Below are 12,446 nucleotides of genomic sequence, written 5' to 3'. Positions count from 1 at the left end.
TTAGCGGCTCGCTGGAAGGGGAATTTGGAAGAGAGGGGGGAGACTTTGCTTCACTCTGAACTCAAGCCCGCAACACTACGCGATGACTGGAGAAGTGTATCGGCTGCCACTGGATGTGGTGCGAGGAACGCCAGGAGCTGGGAGTCCTGGTGCCACAGGTGAAGAACACGGAGCGCACCATCATCACTCCAAGAGCTAGAACCATGCTGGAGAGGACCCTGAAGAATGCCATCCGCTGCCAATCCGTGGAAAACCTGAAATGGAAGCTGGGCAAGGCTTTTGAGGTGACGTTCAAGTGGGACGCCAGCAACCACTTCCTCCCCGGGGGCAGCTTCACCTAATTTGCCGACTGGAGGTTCATCCACTGGGCCCAGCTCAACTGCGTCCTGCTGAACGGAGCCGTCCGCCATGGGAATCGGGACAAGCGATGCAGGAAGTGCGGCTACACCAACAAGACGCTACCTCACGTCCTGTGTAGCTGCAAACCCCATTCAAGAGCTTGACACAACACCATCCAGGATCACCTGGCCAGAGCCATCCCACCACCTGTGGGGAAGGTTGCCGTAAACTCCGCCATCCCTGGAACCGACAGTCAACTGCAACCAGACATCGTCATCACTAGCAAGGACCGGAAGAAGATCATCATGGTGGACATCACAGTGCCTTTCAAAACAGGACGCCAGCCTTCCATGACGCCTGAGCTCAAAAGCAGGAGAAATACACCCCTCTGGCCAACACCCTGAGAGCTAGGGACTACGAGGTCCAAACTCATGCGCTGATCGTCGGAGCCCTGGGCACATGGGACCCCTGTAATGAGCGAGTGCTGAGACAATGTCAACGCTACATTCGGCTGATGCGGCAGCTCATGGTGTTGGACACCATCAGGTGGTCAAGGGACATCTACATAAAACACATCACTGGACATCAGCAATACCAGGAGGAATGAGCTGGAGTGCCGATGAGAAGCGCAGTCTGGAAAGTAACTCAAATACTTTCCTGATGGACTGTTTTTTTTCCTCTAAATGGGCAACCTACCTAATTCTCAATTACTGAGGGACAATCTCCACTCATTGATATATTTTGCTTTCCACAACCAAATCTCTGTACAACTTTGCATGAGTGATGTACCCGAGTATTCAGATTTTAATATCTAAACTGTATTGTTAAATCTATTTACCTAAATGTGGATTATTGCTGATTATGTGCTCTATGTATCATATGACTTTTAAAAACGAACTTTGTATTTGTGGATAATCTAAGCACTATGCCCAGATGTTCAGACACTCTTTTCTCAACCTATCAAATAATTTTTTTAACATTAGTTGTAATAAAAATTTTAAATATGTGCACACACTTGACTACCTCAACTCCTTATCTCAAAGCAAGGTAAGGCAGCCAGTTGGGAGGGGCAAGGAGGGTTTGGATGGGGGGGAGAGGTAAAACACTAAGACCAGAGAAATACCTACCCCTGACCGGAGCACAGCCTCACTCGTTACCCCTCCCATGGGGTACAAAAGGAGTGGGATGAAGACCCCAACTCCTGACCCTCCAGAACGGAACATGACCATAAGTTATAACAGGTGTGACTAGGGGCGTGCATTGCAGATATGTTTGGGCCTGCTAAGAAGGGGGGGGGAATGGGAGTGGGAAGGAGAATGGTAATGGGAGAATGGGGGACTGGGAATAGGGGAATAAGGAACAGGGACACAGGCAAGGCTCTGCAGTGTCAGAGCTGGGAAAGGGGGACACAGGGTAAATGCTCTGTGGCATCAGAGCTGGAAATAGAACACTGGGAAGAGGGAGCTCCATCGGTGTGCAGGTCCGAAGGTAGTGGGTTATCTCAATTGATTGTTCACAGTCCATCGGTGTGCAGAGCTAGGGGTTAGAAGAAGGGGTTCTATTAGTGTATAGAACTGTAGTTGGCAGAGGGGGAGGGGAAGGGGAAAACTCTATCAGCGTATAAAGATAAGCCCAACTAGTGTGAAAGACTTCGGAATATGTTTATTGGGGTTTTTAGTTCAAGGCAAACATCGCATTGCCTGCGCTTAGGACTCCTGGTCTTCTGCTTTCCATCTGTGTGACAAGAACCAGGGAAGGGGTGAACGGAAAACCCTCTAACAAAGGCAGTTGAATGCTGCCCAGGAGAACTAGATGCTATCCCTGCTTCTACCACAGACTTCCTGTGTGATGATAGGCAAGTCACTTAAACCAAGTTTTTCACAGGAGATCTACTGGTTATGTGTTTCTCATTTTCTGGGTGCCCAACTTCATACACTGGAGTCTGATTTGCAGAAGGGCTGAGCACACTCCATGTCTAATGAAGTCAATGAGAGCTTTGAACATATATAGTGCTATATAATGCCAAGTACTCTGAAAAATCAGGTCCTTGTCATCTCAAATGGGGGACCCAACGTTAGTGGATACTTTTTTTACAGTAATCTTCTTGTGCCTCAGCTCCCATCATCCTCACTTCACAAAGGTGTTGTGAAGATAATTATTTGTGAAGCACTCAGATATTATAGTGTTGAAGACCCTAGAAAAGCCCATAAAGAAATGAATGATTCTTAGAGCAGAATCTGAATCATGTGCTCTAAATAAGGCATGGAGGCCACACGTTGAACAATGAGGAGAAAACAAAATATCGAACAGCTGATTGTTAAATGAGCACCATCCATTCCGTGCCCTTTTGAGTGCTTGATGTTGCAACTTAGTAATGTTCTTTCAACATAGGTTTGTTTATGGTTAATTTCCTAGCTTTTCATCCAATTCTTTCTTTCTGTCTTTCTAGTTCAGAGAAGTAGTCCAGATTACTGAAACAAAACCCACACACAAGCAGGCATGGCTTTTTACATTCTTTGTTTAAAAGAATGTGTCAGGTACAGTAGCAAGAAGAATTTGCCTTCAATAGCTACAAACTTTCCTATGATTTAATTTTATTTTATTTTCATAGTCCATTTTTGTGACTATGAAATATAAGCTACAGTGTTCTTGGTTCTGCCTGTGAATAGTGAGGACCTGTATCCAGGCACTGGGTTCTTTCCATGGCCAGATGTATGGCTCTGGAGTCTATTGACAAGGTTACTCTTAGAGGATATCACCAAGGTCTCCTGCTGCTGCCCCACAAATCCTTTGTCTTTCAGGTAACAGCACACTCCACCATCTCATTTTTAATTTGTGATTGTACTTCAAATAGTCGGAGCTGGGAAACAATATTACTGGGATCCAATCTCCACTGTAGGTTTTCCAGATTCTAGAACCATAGACATACAGCATTTTTTTTCTCATCTAGTTTCCGTCAGCCATTTTGTGTAACCCTGGAGAGTTTTCTTTGCTTGGACTGAGAAGCTATTTTAATCTCCAGTTTTCGTCTTGCTTCACTTTTTTATGCACTGAGTGAAGCGGCTGTTCCAAATCTGCTTGGTAGTAGCTCAGCCTGAGTTGCTTTTAAATGTCAGATTGGAGATGTGCCCATTTTTAGCTAACACCAGTATTACTTTTTTTGCTTCACATGAATAGCCACAGGTCCCAGTTCGCAGGTGTTTATATATTCCTTATAAACATTGAGAAAATCCTTGAAATGAAACATGGCTGGAGTTCTGGGAGCTGGTGAGGCTGCCAGCATGTCTGAGGAACTGAAATGTAATCAAAGTCCAGATATCAACTCCTTACGGACTTTGAATTGAATAGATACCAGAGAGGCAGGTTGTATCATTTTGTGCTTGTGTTTGAGTAGATATGCAATGAAAATCTTCTATGAACAGGATATTTCTTTATCCTCCATTCTTGAGTCTCTGCTCTCCTATCCCACAGGCTCTTAGCCCCCTCCAATCCTTCCTTCCCCCACCATTGTTCTCTGTACTCTTTACACATCCCTTTTTTCCTGTCCCTTGCCTTTCCAGCATTCTGCAGCCTGACCTGTTTTTCCCTCTCTACCTTCCTCCTGGCTCAATCCCCAATTGCTTTTACCTTGATCACTTCCAAACCCTCTCTTGGCCTCTGTCCAGTGCTCCTGACACCCCAGTTCTGGTCTCTTGTCAGTGTCCAAACAGTATGCTTTGCCCATTAGGATCCTGCTCCTGCAGGGCATCTACCCAGAACTACACTTCTGAAACATCTGAGCAGAGTGGAGTGCTGAGCAGGGGAACTCTCCCTGTTGTCATGCATTGCTGGTGATGCTCCTCCAGTCAGCTCTCTACTTCCCCAGGTGCTGTAGGCATTGGTGGTGAGGCAGCACTGCTCAAAGGGCTTGCAGGAGGTGTCTTGCTGCATGGGAACACAATAAGCAGCCCTCCCATGTTGAGGGATAACTGTAGGATTGTCTGGAAAATGCAGGACACAGCTGTAAGCTATACACCTGTCTGCTCATTGCTTTTAAGTAATTTTAGGAACATAAATGAAAAGAGCAATCAGCTGATTAACATTAGCTCTAATGGGACAGTAAAGTTGTCAAATAATAGTGACTGGCAATGGGATCTGGGACCTTTCTTCTCCTAGTCACTGGTTCAAATCCTACCTGATTTAGCAGTGACCAAAAACTGTCATTTGACAGCTGTTCATGGCCTCATTAAAATGAGCTGGTAGTTTCAGTTCTGTACCTAGTACACAAGAGTCCACATCCTGTTTGGCACTAATTAGCATCCTTGTTGGAAGCCTGAGACCTCAGGTAGTTCAGCTCCACAGCTAATAATTCTATCTCACTCTCGCGGTTCCAAGTTGAGGCTCATTGCCCATGGCAGCGTGGGGAAGTCTGTGCTGCTTTTCCCTGTGCTAAACCTTTTGCTCAAAAAATTAAAGGCTTCAGACCCAAAGAGCTGTGAATCTGGCCCCTCTCACCAGCACTACATTTACACACAAACACAATATTAAAAGTTTCAAAAAGGACTGATGTTGAGTTTAAAGATTTGCTTTTCATTCCCCCTCCCACCTCCATGGCAATTGTTATGAATACCAGGTTAGAATCCAATTGCTGGATTTTTTTTTTTTGTCTGCTATTCAGTGATTTTTTTTTTAGCCTCGTATGGAGCACAAGCCAATATTCCAACAGATTATTTACATCCCCTTAGTCAAAATTGTAACTAAACCACTCAAATAATGTCAACTAACCACCTAGTATTTGAGCAGTCAATTATTGTTAAATATTCCAGCAAGAATGCCCTGATGTAGGCAGTGGCCTACCTTTTTGATTGCCTTATGGTACTGTCTGTTTAGCAAGCCTACTAAAATGTCTTGATCACTCACTTTGCTATAAGCTAATGCCACCTGTTGGGAAAAAGGTGAATACATTGAAAACTGATCATCTTGACTGGTGGGATCTTGCAGAACAAACTGTATGTATGTAGGCAGGCCATCAATGTACATAGCAGTTTACAAAGCACATTAAACAAGCTAAAATACTTGAAGAGCTTACACTCTAAATTAACTGGACAAACATACAGAACTTAACTCAGAAGGGAGTGGTGGAAGGAGAGAAGGGTTCTGTGACAGTATATCCCTGTATTCATACCCTACACTCTATTGTAATAATCTTTGTACATAGTATGCCTTGTAAGGTATCATCTGAAAACTCATAATTTGCTGGTCTGTATTGTCCCAGTAAAATATGTGTGGCAGCATTGTGAAAGTATAAGATTCCCCTATGGTGTTATTAACACATGTTCGAAACCCCACAGCTTTGCCCAAACAGAAGTTGGCAGACAGGTCTGTCCTAAACAAAGGAATGTGTGCTTGCCTTAATTTGCATTTAAGCAGGAAACAGTCATCAAGCAGGAAGGGACAAGAAAGGAGTTCAAACAGGTGAGAAAAACAGCAGTGGAACATCCTTCCACATATACCCGGTCTCCTGGGTCTCAGCTGGAAATGTTTTTCAAGAGGGAGACTGAATCTATAGAAAAGGAGGGACAGACACCCCAAGAAACCCCTCTTTCTTTTCCTGACCCACTGCATTCACTCCATCTGAAGAGACAAAGGAAGCATCCATTGGACTCTGGGGGAAGGGTCCTGACCTAAAGAGTTTGTTCAGTAAGACTTCTGAAAGCATGTGGTGAGAAAACTTAGCTTTGAATCTACTAGAGTTAAATTAGGCACCAGTAAGCATTTTATCTTTTTTTTTGGTAACCATTTCTGACTTTTGTGCCTTATTACTTGTATTCACTTAAAATCTCTCTTTGTAATTAATAAACTTGTTTTATCTAATGCAGTGTGTTCAAGTTGAAGTGTCTGGGTAACTCTGTTTGGGGTAACAAGTTGTGTGCATATTATTCCTTTAAAGGGATAACATACTCAGTATATTTGTACTGGCCAGGAGAGGGCTGGGCAGTACAGGACCTACATTTCCGAAGGAAAATCCCTGACAGGGTGTTTGTTGGGGTCACCCTGCAGCATAACCAAGGCTGGTAAGAGCCAAGGTGTGGCTGGCTGGCTGTAGCACACACACAGACATAGCTGGGAGTGACTTACATGCTGGAGGCTACAGCAGCAAGGCATTGTAAAGGGCACCTGAGGTTACAGTCCAAGGGTGACACAGCTACTCATTAACCTGGATTATACCCTGGTATGTTACAGAGTCACAGTCATTTAACCTCCTCACCCAACACAAAACCAAATATGCATGGCCAAGAAGCTGCTTGAAGAGTTCACCTGCTGCCTAATAAGCATAAATGCATTTTAATTGTGTTTTTCTTTTATAGTTACTAAGTGCTTGTTTTAGTTCAGTGTAATTTAATTTCTTTTCATTTGCAACTGTTCAGTCTTGAATAATGTTCACATTTAAAAACTAATGTAACTTCTCAAAAGGTAATAATTAAAAAAAAAGAATAATAGAGCTTCATTTCATTGCTTCACATTTTTCTGAGTTATAAGAGCTCAGTTAAGTAACTTGGTTTTTTTGAAATTAGGCATCCGTATCTATCTAAAGGCTATGCCTATTGGAGACCATAACTCTTACTCTTTTTGTTGTTGTTGTTTTTACAGTGGTTACTATTCTAATAAACTAGTGCTTTAAAATATTTGACCAGTCAGTTGACCAGTTATTTTTGAATCAATCAAATGTCCAACACTATGCCCGATTAGCACACTTCTGGGAAAAGGTGGTGTTGGTTCACACGTTCTCCTGTGATGGTTGTTAGACTGCGATAGTTAGTTAGAATGTGTTATTGCACATTCATGATATTGTTTCTTGGTTCTGGTTTTGTTTTTAAATTTCTCAGTGACATAAGAATGGGTTGTGTTGGCTTTAAATCTACTATTTAGTATCCACCTATAAATAGTTTTATGCTACTTAAAATTGCTAGCATAAGCTCCTTAATATAGTATCTATAAAGAGGATAAAAACCAACCTTGAACCAACCTTGTCTCCCTTCCTGTATGTTGCTGTTGAAGCAAGTAAACATTTTGTTTGCTTTGGCTCCCAGAAATATAGAAAAATGGCTTTGTAAACTCTGCAAGAACATGAATACTGTGAAACTTGAGCAAAATCATAGTAACACTTTTGAAGCAGTTGGTTTTATTCTGCATGCAGTAGTTTTGTCTGTTAGCAGGAATAAAATGTATCCCTGCAGAAAAGTAAAACCAGTTAATTGTATTCTTGAAAACACTATGGTGATGTGCATATATCTGAGTAATGAGCAGAAAACACTGTTGATCTCATGCTATGTGGAACTGTGTGGTTCAGAACATGGTCCTCCATTGTCTTTCTTCCATTGCAATCCCCTGTGCAGGGATCTGTTTCCACTCCCACTGATCTCAGACTTTTGCTATTGATTTCAACAGGAACTGGGGCAGATCGTTAGCGTTAAGGTTAAAGATGGGCCTGAACCACAATATTCAGATCCTGATCCAAGATGGGTGACCCTATGTAAGGACATGGCTGTTTAGTTATTCTGTGAGCTAGAGGGTCCTGTCTATGTCCAGCAGCTGGCATACAGACCCTCCTTTAAATCTATTACAACCAAGTTCCTAACCTGGGGAATACAGCTGTAACATTTACTTTATCAGGTTTCTTTTTCTTCAGTCATTTGTTTCTCTGTGTGTTATGGTGAAGAACAGCTAACTTGTATACAAGTCCTTATCTTGGTACAGATGCAGATTGTTAAAGGTTTCTAGATGTTGTAAGTCCCTTTCTGGCTTTACTATTGCACAAACAGTATTACAGAGCAGGTGCTCGCTGCGTGACTTGTGCATATCCACTTGCTGAGTTACATGTAAGTAACTTCCTTCATGCCAAAAGTAAATGAACATACTCTATTATATCTCTCTTCTTAAGAAACACGGACACACATTTCCACATAGGTTTTGTGTGCTTCTGGTGAATAACATGTTCTGGAAGATTAATGACCCAAGAGTGATGATAAGCAGGATTAGGGGATTATGATGAACAAATCCATAGCACCAGACCTACTTGATTACATTTTTATTAGTACTGAATTGCAAAATTAGTGTTGGAAAGGAACGTAGTAGATATACTACAAAGTCTCTACACTGTAGGAAAGCATGATTCCGTGCTTCTGGAAATGTAATGGCTGTGTCCATACTCACAGTAACAGGCTGGCAGGACTCAGATTTTAAGGGACCATTATGATCATCTAGTCCAGTGGTTCTCAACGAGGGGTATATGTACCCCTGGGGATACACAGAAGTCTTCCAGGGGGTACATCAACTCATCTACATATTTGTCTAGTTTTACAACAGGCTTCATAGAAAGCACTAGTGAAGTCAGTACAAACTAAAATTTCATACAATGTGCTGTGACACTTTTGTATTTTTATATCTGATTTTGTAAGCCAAAAGTCTTTAAGTGACGTGAAACTTTGGGGGTACACAAGACAAATCAGACTCCTGGAAGGGGTACAGTGGTCTGGAAAGATTGAGAGCCACTGCTTGACCTCCTGCATAACACAGGCCATAGAAATGCACCAAGTGATTCCTGCATCAAATTTAAAATTTCTGGTTGAGCTAGAGTACAACTTTTAGTACTTATAGACATAAAATACGGTGAAGGTCCCACTAGATCAGTGGGACTTCAGCATGTGCTTAAGTGCTTTGGTCAATAGGGATTGCCTACTCAATCAGCACCTGGAACTGGGCAAGAAGTGGATTTTCCGTTTTATAAGAAATTCTCTGAATTTGGCTGTTTTGTTCTGAAACAGAACAATAACAATTTTTTAAATGTCCTGAAAAATGAAATTCTAAAGGGAAAAAAATCAGATCAAATTGTTTTGATAAAAAATCAAAATATTTTTCCAATTTTGACATTTTACATTTTGTTCATAATATAAAATGTCATTTCAAAATGAAAAATCAAATGTGTTCTCTTTTCAAAATGAAATGTCATAAAAATTGATCTGTTTCCATGAAACTTTTTGCTTTCAATGAATTGGCAGATTCTGACAAGAGTAACGTTCTTTTGGGAAACTTCCAACCAGCTCTTGTGACCTCAAATTAAAAGACTGAAGGAAGAAGTAAACCTGGAGCCACTGCAGTGCAAGGGGGAGAGGAGTGTAGGAGGGAGAAAGAAGTCTGTGGGAACACAAAGGGGAGAAGAGATGCTGGGAAGCAGATGGCAGCACTGTGATGAGAGGGAGAGCCTGAGAAGTTGGAAGTGTTTATTCTAACAAGGGTGTAGAGGCACAGGGAGGTGAGAAGGGTTGTATTACAAGACCAGAGAGAGACTGGCAAGTGGGTACATTTTAGCAGAGGAGAGGCACTAACAGGTAGGTGGGAAAGACTTCCTCTTCCGTTTTTTCACAGATTACCTGTTTTTGTTGACCATTGATGGGCACCGTATAAGAATCTTATTAAATTTAGTTGTTCTTGTTCAATTTAAGTTTCAAGAAAGACCTGAGAGGGAGGGGTAAGTAGGCAACTTCTAATTGCAAGGGGGAAAGGAAGCATTTTTCTTGAGGTGAACCACTGCTCTCCTTGTGCAGTAATATCATTTTGCACAAGTGGTGATTAAGCATGAACTGTTTCAAATTATTTGTCCCAACATTTTGTGCACCAGAAATGGTAGAAAGTTAGATCAGGAGACGTTTCCTGTAGACAAATACTTCCTCTATGTGCAAGTATCAGGAAAGGGCCTTCTCTCATGCAACCCACAGAAATATGGAAAGCAACTAGTCTCCCAATTTAGCTTGAAGTGATTGACCAAAAAACAAACAAACCCCCCCACTTTTTGTTCAGATTGAATGTTCTAGTACTGCCGCAAAATATTCTCCTCCCCCACCCCTAGGTCCCCCACCAAATGGAAATGTTATATTTGGTTCAGAAATAAGAGTGCAGGGAATGTGAACAGAGTGATGTCAGAGGTATAACTTCACCCAGGATGCTCTGGTTCTATGGTGGCAGAGAAGACATGCTCCTACAGTGTAACTTTGGTCTTCAGTTTAGTTACTGCTGTTATTAACAGTTCAGAAAGGCAGTAAGAGGTAGGGTGAAATGGGGCAGTCCAATTCTGCCCTCACTTATGGCCATGCAACCTCTTGGAAGTCCATGTGTTACCTGGGGTTCTTTCAACCCAAAACTCTTGGTAACTCTTACTCTGTGAGAGATGGTGTCAAGAAATAAATCAGGGGAGACACGTCCATCCGACCGATAGATGGCTGGCACAAACAGGACAACACAAGAGTGCTTTCACTTAAAGCTAAACTTTACTTCGTCTCAAGCACTTACAGATGTCCATAATAGGTTAGTAAAACACCCCCAATCCTCGATAATTACTGAAGCTGAGTGTGGCTGTCGAGTCACAGCCCGTCTGCCGGTGGGGAACACAAAATGCATCCAGAGGGAGAGACCCATTCAACTACCTCAAACTTTCCCCCTTATTTATAAATTAAGTAATATAATGACATGTCACTTAAAGAAACCTTGTTAAGCGAGCAGTTTCCTTCTGATTATTGATTAACCAGGTGTGGTGTTTTTTTTCCAGAGTTTGCAACCTTGAGGCCCCTAAAATGCATGTATCAACAACGTCAACACAATTCTTATCAGGAAGGATGGGGTGGGGTCAAGCTGCCCTTTCTGTGGCACCCAAAACCCCCTCACCTCCTGCCTTGGTTAAGCTAAGCCTGCTGCTTGGCCACTCTACGGCCTGCTGACTTGGCTGCTTTTAGCAATAAGTGATAGTGGTTTCAGGCACTTTACTGGTTTGCCAAAATTTCCCTGTACAGATCCTCTCCTTAAAGGTCACTTTTCATACAAGGGGGCCTTTACATGGTCACTGCCACACCTTTTCTAGATGCACCTGAGTTGAGATCCAACAAAAGCTCAAGGCTCTCAGCCGAGACCGAGCAAATGATCTTCTTGTTGGCATCCCATACTCAGCACACCAGCATAGTAATTGACAAGCGATTGTTTTAGCCTCTTTTCCCATTTAAGGGAGAGGCGACAAGTTCAATATGTTCCTTTCCCAGGGGTACGAGTGTCGGTGGCAGTAACCACTGATTTATCTGTCGGGGGACTTGCAATTGCCAGATTTTGTGCCAGGTCCAGCATGTCATTAGGCTGGTAACAAAAACCACTACTATTTGGCGCCCCAAGATTACCATGATGGGGGTATAGGGCCAAATTCAGGATGCCTGTGCCAGTGGGGGACCATCCCAATAACACTTCCCACCAGTGGTATGACAGGTCTTGGCCAATTCTTGCAAATACCCATTTAATTTCATTGGCATTATGATGCATGGTAACCATGACTCTGAGCCCTTCCTGTTTTGCAGTATATAGCTGGTTCTGTAAATCAGGGTGTACAAACAATGTTTGTAAAGCAGTTAAATCCATTCCAAGGGTCACAGGTGTTACAATAGAATACAAAGTATAAGACACTTTTAACTGACTATATTTAAATTTGGGTACATGAAATTCAAAATCACATCCCCTAATTGCTACAATATGACAAACTTTTATTCTCATAAGGATTATGATTTACTTTATGAACATAACTTCATTTGTTTGCCAATACCTGCCGGGGGGAAGTCTCACGCAACATGGAGGAGGATTTTGTGGATGAGGAAGAGGAGGAGAATGTGCAACAGGCAAGCAGAGAATCTGTTCTCCCTGGCAGCCAGGACCTTTTCATCACCCTGGAGCCAATACCCTCCCAAGGCGGGTTCCCAGACCCTAAAGGCAGAGAAGGCACCTCTGTTGAGTGCACATTTGTAACTTTACTACAGGGGTTAAAAGCAATTGTGTTTAATGTTTGATTTGCCCTGAAGATTGGATGCATTCGGGGCCAGTACAGATACTGGAAAAGTCTGTTAACGTGTCTGGGGGTGGAGCAGGAATCCTCCAGGGACATCTCCATGAAGTTCTTCCGGAGGTACTCTGAAAGCCTTTGCAGAAGGTTTCTGGGGAGGGCTGCCTTATTTCATCCTCCACAGTAGGACACTTTACCACGCCAAGCCAGTAGCAAGTAGTCTGGAATCATTGCAGCACAAATGGCAGTGAATGGTCCT

Source organism: Trachemys scripta, chromosome 6 (assembly GCF_013100865.1).
Source record: "Trachemys scripta elegans isolate TJP31775 chromosome 6, CAS_Tse_1.0, whole genome shotgun sequence".
NCBI classification, from domain to species: domain Eukaryota; kingdom Metazoa; phylum Chordata; order Testudines; family Emydidae; genus Trachemys; species Trachemys scripta.
This window is presented reverse-complemented; position numbering follows the sequence as displayed.